The sequence below is a fragment of the Pinus tabuliformis genome, chromosome 1_1 (assembly GCF_031772625.1).
Source record: "Pinus tabuliformis cultivar Carrire ecotype Pingquan chromosome 1_1, CPIR1, whole genome shotgun sequence".
NCBI classification, from domain to species: Eukaryota; Viridiplantae; Streptophyta; class Pinopsida; order Pinales; family Pinaceae; genus Pinus; species Pinus tabuliformis.
The window spans coordinates 220,111,129-220,125,128 of NC_142297.1; positions in this window are offsets into that span (position 1 = coordinate 220,111,129).

Genomic DNA, 14,000 nt, shown 5'->3' on the forward strand with positions numbered 1-14,000 from the left:
CTACCAGGCTTATCAACAATGGTTAAATCAAACTGTTGTAGTAAAAGAAACCATCTAATAATGCGAGCTTTTACATTTGGTTTATTCATTAAATACCTAATTTCAACATGATCGGTGTGTACAAAGGTTTGATAACCTGTTATGTAATGTCTGAACTTATTTAAGGAATGCACTACAACTAGGAGTTCCTTCTCGGTGACCGTGTAGTTTAACTCTGCCTTGGAAAATTTTTTACTTATAAAGTATATGGCATAAGGTAACTTTTCATCAATCTGCCCCAAGGCTGCTCCTATTGCTTTGTTCGAGGCATCTGTTTGAATGTGGAAAGGTAGGGCCCAGTTTGGGCCTCTCAAAATTGGGGCAGTCACAAGTTTTCTTTTCAAGGTATTTAGGGCTTCTTGACAATTTTCAGTCCATATGAACTCGACATCTTTTCCCGAAAGACCAAACAACGGAGAGGCTAACTTACTGAAATATTTAATGAATCTTTTGTAATATCCTGCCAAGCCTAGGAAACTTTGGACATCTCTCACCTTTTGAGGAGGTGGGACCCTTTGGATGATGGCGATTTTGTTGGGGTGCACCTGCAATCCTTGTTGAGATATTGCATGACCTAGTACAATATGTGCACTTTTATATATGTGTCAACACTTCCATATATGTGCACTTTTGTATATGTGTGCATATACGGAAGCCACATATATGCAAAATTAGGCTTTCATATATACGCACACAAGATCTATATTTGCCTCCATATATGTGTCACTTTTGTATACATGAAGTTATAATATACTCTTGTATATGTGCACTTATATGTATATAAGCACATGTACTAAAGTGAAAGCACATACATGGAAGCAACACATATGTGAAACCGCAAGCACATATATATGGAAGTGCAAACACATATATAAAAGAGGAGCATATACAAAAGAAAATATAGCTTACATGCATGCATATATGAAATTATTCTTCCATATATACATGCATATATGTAAGTGCACTGATAAGGAAGAGATTGAAGTGTGCATATATGGAAGTGTATATGTGTGATTTTTCATGTATGAGTGGTTAAGTACCTTATGTATATGCATGCATATATGGAAGTGCACATATACAAAAGAGCATGCTCTTTTTATCTTCCATCTAGATGTGCATATATGGAACTTGAATTTTGTATATGCGTACATGTATGTGAGTGGCACATATATTGAAGCACAAGTGCATCTGTGGCTTCCATATGTGTGCTTGCACTTCTTTCTATGCATCCTTTTTATATATGCACTTGCACTTCCATATATGTAATGGCTTCCATATATGCACTACTTTTGTATATGCACATGCACTTCTTTACATTTGCTTCTTTCATATATGCATCGAATTCCATATGTGCATCACTTTCGTATACATGAATCTATACAATACTCTTGTTTAGAGGATCCCAAAAACTTCACTTCAACAAGTAAACTTCAATGTTGTGTAGTGCAATATGTAAATTGTGGAATCCGAAGCATATTTGGAAAAGATGAATATATGGGTGTTAAAAAAATTATGTAAGCAGTGCATATATGAAAGTGAGACATAAATTGACGCAGCAGAAAAAACGGGCCTACAACTTAAAAATTATCACACACTAAAATTGAACTGAAATCCAACTATATATACATATGCACATAAAAACTCAGAAATAATTCATTAATAAATAGAACATTTACAAGAGAAATCTTGGCCTACTCATTGGCCTCTCATTCCTCTCTCACTCACTTACGTGCATGCCTCATGGGCTCACCTAGATTTATACAAGTTGATCTGAACCCAAAGTAGGTTCTAGATCCTGAACAAACTACCAAAATATCTCTCATGGTCCATAAAATCTCTGACCTAATCCCTTATCTCTAGATAAGATCTAACTAACCTACAATTCTCTTAATTCTTCCAAAATACTCTTGAACCTTCTCCTATTTACAATAATTCTCATCTTCTCCTAAAACTATAGGAAAATACAATAAATAATTAAATCTTATCTTATGAAAATAACTCTCTTAGTAAACATTTAACCCTAGGTTATATGCACCTGCATCAGACTCCCAGGTAAAAGAAAATCACGGTCTCTCAACCATTAGTCTTCATAAGATGATAAAATTCCTCTTGGATCCCAAACTTTAGTTTGTCGTTGATCAACTGCTCTGTCATATTGTTGCCATTATGTGGTTTTCATTTCCTGTCTTCTAGGCTTCCAAAATTTATGTTGTAATTCTCCTCCTTCTTTGTTGATGTATACTTGTGCAGTCAAATGTATCCTGTTGTTGTCCTTTTGCTTCATCTTGCAATATCTCAGTTTATGTACTTTTTCCATTAGTTTCTTTAATTCTTCAATCTCAATATCCAATCTAGTTCCCGATTGAAGTTTTTTGTTACTAGCTTGGAATATCAATTCATCCTCTTTAACATTAAATTTAGATTCTACATTTTCACTGCTTGAATATTTCTCTTCTTTATCTGCAACTTGATTAAATCCAGGTTCCATCAGCGTCTTCTCTAGCAATTGTAGTTCTTCTTCACATTTTATTAGCATTTTATGATCACGCTCAGAAATCATTTCAGTAGATTGGTCTTCATCCTTACATGATACAAAATTAGTGTCTGATCTATCATTTGAAATACATCCCGCATCCACACACCAAACTGTTAGATTTAAAACCATAGTCCTTAACAAATGATTTTTCCTTCAAGTCTTAATGTTGGTCTTCTAAATAATTTGTAGCTCCATTTGTGGGAATCGAACCCACGTTCATATGAACATCATCCTCACTAATCATTGGTCCTTGTTCTTGTTCACAAATGCATACATTAGTCTCTGTTATCTGGAGTTTTTCTGCTTCCTTTACCAAAACTTTCAGCGTGCGCTTCTGTCTCCTTAATCGAGTGCTTGATTGGCCATATAATTGTCCTCTTCATTATCCATCCATGTTTCTAATTCTGTAACAACTCCATCAACATGTCAAGTCGTGTCTTCAACTCAACAATCTCTTTCTCAAACTCATCATCATGTACGCCAATTTCTATGGCATTAATGTGGATTTTCTCTGAATTCTACAAATGACTATCCACAATCATCTTCATCTCCTTTATCATGTTAGTTGTCACATACACTTCATTTAATTAAAGAGAGATTTCAACCCATATGAAAATTAAAATACCTTGAAAATTTATTGGTGGTATATATATACTATTCATGATTTTTTTATAAACCATGTGCATATACCATTTCATACATTACCATCATTATAATATGTGAATAAATAAAGCTATGCATTTTCAAACCCACACATGGTTTTATGAAACAAGATATCACCCACTCAAAAAGCGTATGCAACAACTCACCATTTATCATTCAACATTAATTCTAATCATATGATTTTCTCATTCCTTAACCACTTATCTTCTATCTTCATAAAAACCACCATGCTTTACAACATCAATTTATCTTTACCATTTACTTTCACTTTCACCTTTACTATTTTCTTTTACCTTTACTATTTACTTTCACCTTTAATACAACACCTATTTACCATTTACTTTCACGTTTACTATTCACCAAGTGCAATGCTACATTATAAATCTTTAAGCCCACTTTTAATAATTGTAAATTATCAAATTTTATATGAGTGTGATGCTTGGCTTTATTGAGCCACGTGCAGTTTGATTTCAAAAAATCCTATATTCCTCACACGATTTCAAGGTAGGCTGAAAGGTAAGTTCAACGCAAATGCCAAGGATATGGATTGGTAAGAATTTTGATGCCTCATAAACAAGTTTCGTTCACTCCGGCAGCCTGCTCAACATTCGCTTATGCTACAAACTTATACTCGCCAAAGGTCAGCTCCATGATTTACACAACTATGGTTAATCACTCCTTGATGTATGATGTATATTAGCCACGGTTCCACACTACAACTCGGCCTTCACACTAATCTCTGTAACAAGAACTCAACTACGAACTCATCGTGAACAAACAACTTAATCCATGCTTAAAAAAGGAAAAGCCAAGAGGAAGACTTTAACAAAAAAAAGAAACATAAAATTTTATTAACATAGTTCTTCTCCAAAACTTCCTCGATCGATCGATCAATTTTTAGCTGCTTTCGAGTTTATGCTTCCTAAAGAACAAATGATCGTACAACTCTGATATCTGCACCATTTATCACACATTGATACGAGGAATCAAACCTTAGGTGTTCTCAATCTCTCTTTCACAATTTCTTGTTGAAAATTATACAAAAGCTTTTTATGCCCTGCGATTTGATCGTTATTTTGTTGGAATTAATGGAGAAAGCTAAACTTAGATTACTGTTATGGAGATGATAGGATTGAGACTCTAATCTTAGATCTCAAATCCTACTACCTAGGGAGTGGTTGAAACCACCCTGATTGTGAGAAAGCCTATATGTACTAGGTTGTTCTCCTCGTTGATTGTGTATTGTGTGTATAGTGTTTCTACACTCTCCAGGTATCTCACCTGGAGAGTCAATGAACTAATATATTCGATTTTTATCATGGTATCAGAGCTGTAGGAAGGAGAGGCCTGTACGCTGAGTTGAGGAATGCGACATCGTCACGTGTGGAGTTGAAGAGTAATTGTGATGTCGTCGCAGGGGGGCTAAAGGGTGATCGTGCTGATACTCTTGGAGACCATTTTTAGTTTACTGCATCGTCACAAGATTTTGGTGTGCCTCGGTGATGCATCGTCGCAGGATGTTGGTGTACCTTGGCGACTTGTCGTGGATCCGCGGTCAATAGCTACGATGATTGTGCTGGCTGCGTGTACTTGGAAGTTGTGTGGAAAAAGGTTGCAGACTGCCGTGGATCTACGGACTGTCGTGGAGATTGCGTGAGGGCTTGTTGTAAAATTGGGACGACCTTGCTGCTAAAGAGATCGTGGAGCTGAGCTTTGTCACTATATGAATGACCGGATGGAGATGTGTTGAAGCTGTAAGACGATTGGCTGATGTGGATCTGACAGCGGAACATATGTTCACCGCATGTGTTGCTGGAAACTTACATCGTTCCTTCTACACAACTTTCAGATCTGTCACTAGCAAAAGCACTTGTGATCCTGTGAGCGAGGGTAATTAAGGTTTAATTTTTTTCGCAGCAGAATCCCCTAAGACGCTGGTCTGAAGCAGCGACTCCCTTGAAAGAGGATTTCCTGACCTTACCGGAGGCAACAAGGGCCTCTGAGGTCATTTTTCTGTAGCAGCGTGGTCATTTGAAGTTGTTCTGGCAACATTGCGGTGAGTGTGGAGGCGTATTGCTACTCAATGGAGAAGAATACTGTGTTGTTCTAGCAACAGTTTGAGGAGACAATGAGGTCCGAAATCTCCTCAAGTTAGATTCCCTTTGTAAAGACTCATTTGCACACCATTCTGTCGTCTCCTTGAACGATTAGCCTATTTGCTGGTTCCTCAGCGTCATTGCTTTGTTGTGGGTCACTGTACTTTTCTTGTTATAGTTGCAGGTTGTGGAGATCCAAAAACCAATTGGGTAAATTTTCTTCTAAATTATTATATGCCACAGAAAATGCGATTTTTTTTTTTGCTGATTTGAACCCATCTTCAGAAATATGTGCATCAGAATTAGATACTGATAGTGTTTCCAGCTTGTGAGAGGTTGTTTAGTTGCTCGTCACCAGAGCTGAGGGCACTAAGACCTGCGTGGCACAAAAGCCACAGTCTACAAGGTTCTACAGTTGAAGAGCTGCCAAAGGGAGAAGTTTCCCGCCTGCGAGGTAACAGGGTTGTTGGAGCTCGAGGACCGTGTGGAGTCAAAAAGAAATCTCGAAGCGAGATAAGCTGGACTTTAAAAACATGTCTATATTTTTAGATATTTTTTATTCTGATGATGATGATTTTCTCATGTTGGCATTTGGAATTAGCATGGGTAGTATGTTCAAGTCAGAAGAAATTTCATAAAAATGTGGTTCTGTTGATGACCACCAGAATAAAGAGGGACAATCTGTTGTGAAAAATCTTGAGATTGAAAACACACGAGTTGATCTTTAGGAAGGGTGTGAAGAGGAATAAAGTGTTGAAGATCAATGGGACGAGCCACATGAAGCTGATTGTAAAGACGTGGCAAAAGAAGACAACGCTGGAGAAAAGTTAAATTTAAATTGTGGTGATCTCATTAATATTTCTGTGTGTGCAGATGTTAAATCAATGAATGATGAAGACATCATAGTTGACATTTAGATGGTTGACACCAGAAATAATGAGAGGGAAAATTCTCCTATCCAGCCTGTCATAATCTTGAGAAGGGCGAGAATAAGAATTCACTACCTCATGGCGAGGAAAGCAAAGATGAAGCCTCGACTAAAGATGAAAAAGTATGGGCTCAGCTGCAAGAAGAAAAAAATGAAAACCTCTGTTACCAAGTTGTTTCATGTTTTAATTGTAAGCCTAGATGAGACTAGACCAGCAGGCATATGTTTTTTTTGTTTTTTTGTTTTGTTTTGTTTTGTTTTGTTTTTTTTTTTTTGTATTGTTTCTCCATTAAGCGGGAGTGTTGGAATTAAGAATTCACTACCTCATGGCGAGGAAAGCAAAGATGAAGCCTCGACTAAAGATGAAAAAGTATGGGCTCAGCTGCAAGAAGACAAAAATGAAAACCTTTGTTACCAAGTTGTTTCATGTTTTAATTGTAAGCCTAGCTGAGACTAGACCAGCAGGCCTATGTTTTTTTATTTTTTCCCAGTATTGTTTCTCCATTAAGCAGGAGTGTTGGAATTAAGCATACACTACCTCATGGCAAGGAAAGCAAAGATGAAGCCTCGACTAAAGATGAAAAAGTATGGGCTCAGCTGCAAGAAGACAAAAATGAAAACCTCTGTTACCAAGTTGTTTCATGTTTTAATTGTAAGTCTAGCTGAGACTAGACCAGCAGGATATGTTTTGTTTTGTTTTTTTTTTGTTTTTGTTTTTTTTTTTTTTCCAGTATTATTTCTCCATTAAGCGGGAGTGTTGGAATTAAGAATTCACTACCTCATGGCAAGGAAAGCAAAGATGAAGCCTCGACTAAAGATGAAAAAGTATGGGCTTAGCTGCAAGAAGACAAAAATGAAAACCTCTGTTACCAGGTTGTTTCATGTTTTAATTGTAAGCCTAGCTGAGACTAGACCAGCAGGCATATGTTTTTTTGTTTTTTGTTTTTTGTTTTGTTTTTTTGTTTTTGTTTGTTTGTTTGTTTTTGTTTTGTTTTGTTTTCTTGTTTGTTTGTTTGTTTTTGTTTTTATTTCTGTTTTTGTTTGTTTTTGTTTTTTGTGTTTTTTTATTTGTTTTTTTTGTTTTTGTTTTTTTTTTTTGTTTTTTTTGTTTTTTGTTTTTTGTTTTTTTGTTTTTTTGTTTTTTGTTTTTTGTTTTTTTTTTTTTTTGTTTTTTTTTGTTTTTTGTTTTTGTTTTTGTTTTTTGTTTTTTGTTTTTTGTTTTTTTTTTTTTTTTGTTTTTTTGTTTTTGTTTTTTTGTTTTTTTTTTGTTTTTTGTTTTTTTGTTTTTTTTTGTTTTTGTTTTTGTTTTTTTTTTCCAGTATTGTTTCTCCATTAAGCGGAAGTGTTGGAATTAATGGAGAAAGCTAAACTTAGATTACTGTTATGGAGATGATAGGATTGAGACTGTAATCTTAGATCTCAGATCCTACTATCTAGGGAGTGGTTGAAACCACCCTGATTGTGAGAAAGCCTATATGTACTAGGATGTTCTCATGATTGATTGTGTATTGTGTGTAGTGTTTCTACACTCTCCAAGTATCTCACTTGGAGAGTCAATTGACTAATATATTCGATTTTTATCATATTTAATGTCGTACGTAGATTGGAAAGTTAGTTGGTTGCTTTAATTAAGAAGAGAGCCATGGGCAATCAAGGGAATAGAGCATAGCAAGAAAAATCACGTCTTCTCGCCATTCTTGGGCTCTGCGTAATAATTTGTGTAGCGAGCAATATTTCGGATTGAGTGGCCACCACAAGGATTGAAACTTGCTCTGATACCAAAAATAATACTGCAGAAAAAATTGGCCTGCAACTTAAAAATTATCACACACTAAAACTGAATTGAAATCCAATAATATATACATATGCACATAAAAATTCAGAAATAATTCTATAATAAATTTAATATTTACATGAGAACTCTTGGCCTACTCATTAGCCTGTCATTCCTCCCTCACTCACTTACATGCATGTCTCATGGGCTCACCTAGATTTATACAAGTGGATCTGAACCCAAAGTAGGTTCTAGATCCTAAACAAACTCCCAAAATATCTCTCATGATCCACAAAATTTCTCACCTAATCCCTTATCTCTAGGTAGGATCTAACTAACCTGCAATTCTCTCAATTCTTCCAAAATACTCTTGAACCTTCTCTTATTTACAATAATTCTTATTTTCTCCTAAAACTATAGGAAAATACAATAAATAATTAAATCCTATCTTATTAAACTAACTCTCTTAGTAAACATCTGCATCATAAACAGAAGTGCAAGAACATATACAAAAATTGGAAATGCACTTGTGCTTCCATATATGAGTGCACATATAGAAGTCGTGCATTTACAAAAGCCATTTTTCATATATATTTCATTCATGTATATGTGCACATATATAAAAGTGGTGATATATGGGAGCTATGCATATATGGAAGTCAACTTTCGTATATGTGTCACTCGTGTATATGTGCAAATATACAAAAGTCAATGTCCACATATAAACACTTAGAAAGAAGATATAAAAGAATGTGCTCTTCCGTATATGCCTACATATGTGGAAGATACTTAAGAGTGCATATATGAAAAAGTGTGCACATACACTCTTTTATGTATGCACACTTTCATATATTTCGTATCTTTTGCACATGCATGCATATATGGAAGATGCACATGTACCAAAGCAAGATTTGTATATGTGCATACATGAGTTACATTTGCTTCTATATATGTTCCACTTTTATATAGGCGCTTTCAATTCCATATATGCACCAATGTTCTTTTAAGTCCACCTATGTTCCACTTTTGTATATGTGCCACTTTTTTATATGAGATTGAACTTATATATATGCACTAATTCTGTAATTGCATCAACTTCCATATATGTGCTACTTCTATATACATGAAGCTATATGATACTCTCATATATGCAGACATATGGAAGAGGAGCATATAGAGAAGCAAATATAGCTTCCATTCATGTATATACGTAATTCTAATTCCATATATGTGAAGTGCACATATAAGGAAGATAGGGGAATGTGCATATAAGAAAGGGTGTATATGTGTGCTTTTTCATATATGCACACTTAAGAATCTTTCATATATGCATGCATATATGGAAGTGTGCATATCAAAAGAACATGCTCTTATGTATCTTCTATCAAAATGTGCATATGTGGAAGCTGAATTTCATATTTATTCACATATACATGAATGACACATATATAAAAGCTAGCTTCTATATATGCACACATATATGAAAGTGGTGCATATATGGAATCACAAGCACATGTGTGGCTTCCATGTACACTTTCACTTTTGTCACAAAAGTGAAAATAACTCGAGAGAGGAAATATTAGCTTGGGTCCTCTTAATATCCTCAATGATATCATAATCAAATTGATTAGAAAAAACTAACATCAAAATAGTTGTTTTTTCATAAGATTGAGGTTGAGACCTTTTGGATGTAGAATAAGTTGGATTGGACGCAGCAGGAAAAGGCCCTTTACCTCTGGTTTGGACTACATTAACCTCAATTTTTTGATCTTCATTATCTTTTGTCTTATGTTGGATATTTGTTAGAAATTATCATTGTCTCTTTCTCAACTTCGAGAGTTTCTTGCATTATTTAATTTAATGTGTTTTTAGTTGCTCTCTTGACAAAAATGGGGATTGAAGAAGGAAAAGAAGTAGTATAGAATTCAAGAAGGACATTAATTGCACACCTAGATTTAGTAGGAATTTTATTCAACAAAGTTAGAAACCTTTGATTGAAATATTTTATCTTCTCTATTGAATTCATTTTGATTATGGAGAGTTTGAGAACTAATATTGCTAGTGGCTTATCATTAGAATGCTTCCTTGAAATCATTCCATTTTTTTGTGGTTGCTTTTTGAAGTGAAAATTAAATACCAATTAGAGGCCTTTTCCTAGAAAGTAAAAGGGAAAATATGACACACAACATTTTTATGGTGTACACCCATTAGGTAAACTACTAGCATAAATAAATTAATATGATCCTTTGGAGATTCCTTATTGTTGGGATCAAATTTTGCAAGGAATTTTTAAGATGCTTTGGTAAATCATATTGAACACCTAGAATTTGAATTGCTCCAAGAGATAGCCAAGGCCTTCCTAGTTTTTGCGGTTATTTAACTCTATCCATTGAAGTAGCTAATGAATATGATTTAGAATAGGATGGTAAAGGTTGGTATGGAAGACTCACAATAGGATTTGTTCCTAGTGTTGATATGTGTATTAAAGCAACTTCAACTTCTTAAATATAACCCTTTTACCACTCTTCTTCCCAATTGAAGAGGGAATTAGTTTTTGCAGAGAAAGGTTGTTCAAATGATTCTTCAACTTCAAGTTTCTTAACTTTAGCTGATATGATATATTCAACTGGTGCTTGGCCTAGTTGTCTTGCTTGTGATCTTGTTAAAATCCCCAATTTCTTGAATTGGGGTGGTATGTATTTTTCAATTTCCTTAGAGATTCCAAACATTTTAAATTATAATAATAAATATTTATCTATTCATGAAGATTCTACATCTATATATGATTTAGGTATATTTACAATTTGTTCAATCATAGAGGTTAGAACACTAGTTTCGAATATTGAATGAATATGTTCAAGAACTTCAATAGGATTGGACCTTAAGGTAGGAATTAAGGGTTGCATTGATATTGGTGAATGCTTTTTTTTTTCACAAGGGAACAACAAGTGCATGTGAGACTTCATTTTGTGTGTTTGCACTTCTATCTATTCGTTGCTTTAGTATATATACTTGCATCTTCATATATGTACTACTTCCATATATGTGTGTTAGTCCAAAGATCATTATCAGAAGGAGGGTGAATCAATGTAATGGAAAAATCATGATTTGAAAACATTTCATCAATAAGCAATGTAGTAGTGCGCCATAACCATTTGCAGCATAACAAAATACAACTATGCATCAAGAAGCCATCATCACATCAACATAAGACAATACAAGCTTTTACGTGGAAACCCTTATGGGAGAAAACCAAAAATTCTTTCTTCTTCTTCTTCAATTCATTACATAGATTTGTAGGAATTGACCTACTAGAGGGACCCACCCCCAATATGTGCAAGTAACTACTTGCGATAGACTACAACATGATTGAGGCACCAACCTTGAAAATGTGCAAGAAACCATTTGCAATAGGCTACAACCTAATTGAGGCACCAACCTCAGAGAAGTGCAAGAGTTGACTTGTTGTAGGATTCAACTTGATTGAGGAACCAACCTCAGTGTAGGACCCCACCTCCTCCTTCAACTTCGCATGGGTCACTTTTCATAATATTTCAAAATGGATCCACATACTCTTCAAGCAATACAAATATTCAAACTGTTCATGCTGCTATTATCACAATGATTTCATCAACCTGTCATATCCTATCCATATCTTGTTCAAACATGTTCATCAATTTGGTCACATAAAACTCTATTCGGAACCTATTTTTTCCATATACTTAACACTTGATTGTAACCTGCTCATAAGGCCCAAAAACACATAACACTGTTTCCAGACATCAACAATATGTCATCAACGATTTTCACGCCTTCATAAATGTTCACAATTGAATATTGATCATCATGCTTGTTAATTTTTCTTTGAAATGGGACCAAAAACCGTATAAAACCAAAAATCAAATTATGTTTTCAACAAAATGGTCCTTTCAAGGCGTGTTCTATAAAATGGAATTGCTATGGAAACCCTTCTACAAAATATGCTTCTCTAGCCTCTTAATCATTTGACAGAATGCGCTTTTGCAAGAATAATATAATAATAATAATAAATTAATTAATGACCTAACAAGGTTCGAACCTTTGACCTCCTGAGAATCAAACAATGTTCCAACTAACTGTGAATACCTCGTGCTAAGGGAGGATTGATGATACTAATTGTACTAGTATCCACATCACAAGGACTGCATCACAACGTATGAACCAATCAATGATTGAAAAACTTCATTTTTTATCCATGTCAGAAAGAGTCTAAGCCAATATGATGCAAACCAACATATCCACATCAATTAAGGTTGTTTTCCATGTCATAGAGAGTCTGAGCCAATACAATGAGAGTGACATCAAATACGATACATCATAGAGAGTCTAAACCAATACAATGTGATCTAGCCATATCCACGTCAAACAAGATCCGTGCCCTTCAGCAAACTCTAGTTGTTATCCATGTCACAAAGAGTTTGATTCAATACAATGCAAACCACGTCAAACAAGATACGTCACAGAGAATCTGAGCCAATACAATGCAAGCCAATCATATCGACATCAAACAAGATTCATTCTCTTCAGCACACACTAGTTGTTATCCATATCACAAAAATTTCGAGTCATGAAAATGTGAGCCACATTAAACAAGATATGTCATAGTGAGTTCAAGCCAATACAATGCAATCCAGTCATATCCACGTTAAACAAGATTTGTTCCCTTTGGCATGCTCCAGGGTCAACCTTGTGACTGAACAAATAAACACATTGTAGAATAGCCATGAGGGTTGAGCTCTTTGTTATTATCTTTGTTCACTTCATTGCATATTAAGCTATGACCCAAGTCATAATATATATGTGATGGAGCCCTTAAATCAAAGCGTAGCACGACTCATTAGAACCATACCATAAAACTTGGGGGTTAATCTATTATGCATTTTATTGTTAACGTCATCATGACATATATATTCCATGTGGCTCATTTTGAGTAGGTCACGTGTCATCCAAATGTTGAAAATAGCAATAAGAAATGCTAAATACAGAAGTGCTAAAAATAGCACTACTATAAATAGCATTTCGGGATACATTCCAATTTTATTTAGTCCCTAAACTAAAATTGAGAATTAAAATTCGAATTTGATCTTAGCAGTTGTTTGAAAAATAATTAATTAATTCATCTTGAGTTAATTAGTTGGAGAAAATCAAACATGAAGTCTATGCGAAGACATGCAACAGTTTCCCCTTTGATTGAGGAAGTTATCCCTTGATTAAGGAGATCAGGATGAGTTGTACTTTGAGTTGTAATTAGTTAGCTCAGTTAACTGAGTTAAGCCCAGTTAGATTAGTTCCAACAATTTGTGGAACTGATTGTGAGTTCAGTTAGTTAATGCATGCATGCATGTAACTACTGCACTTCAAATAACTGAATATTGTCTCATAAATAACTCGTGCATGTTAGTTCAGTTAGAGACCTAGTTGAGATCAGATGATGGGACAGTGTACTATCAGTTGTAGGAATATTCTATTGAGGATATCTCTTGCATGTAGAAGGAATTCATTCCTTGGAGATTGCATAGTTACTTTTGAGTTTGGTGAGTTGTGTGAGAGGTCAATTCACACAGGTGGCAGCTAGAGGACCCAGGAGAAACTACGCAAAGAAATAGGAGGCTTGGAGGACTGAGGTAAGGCACATGTTGTGTCTATTCAATCTATGAGCAACAATGAGGGATTGTACTGAGAGCTGGATAGCTTGTGAGCTAAAGCTTTGTGTAATCTGGAGATATTTCCACTTGTATGATAATACAGATAGTGGGGTTTTTAGCTGAGTCTTTCCCCAGAGTATTCTTCTGTGTTCATGTGTGATTGATTTCTCATTCTCTGTTATATGTGTTCTATTTTGATCTTGCTCAAATCGATTAAGCTTCTGCAAGTTTGTTTGTAGAAGTAGATCAAGCATTTTGCTTTAGTATATTGCATTATCAG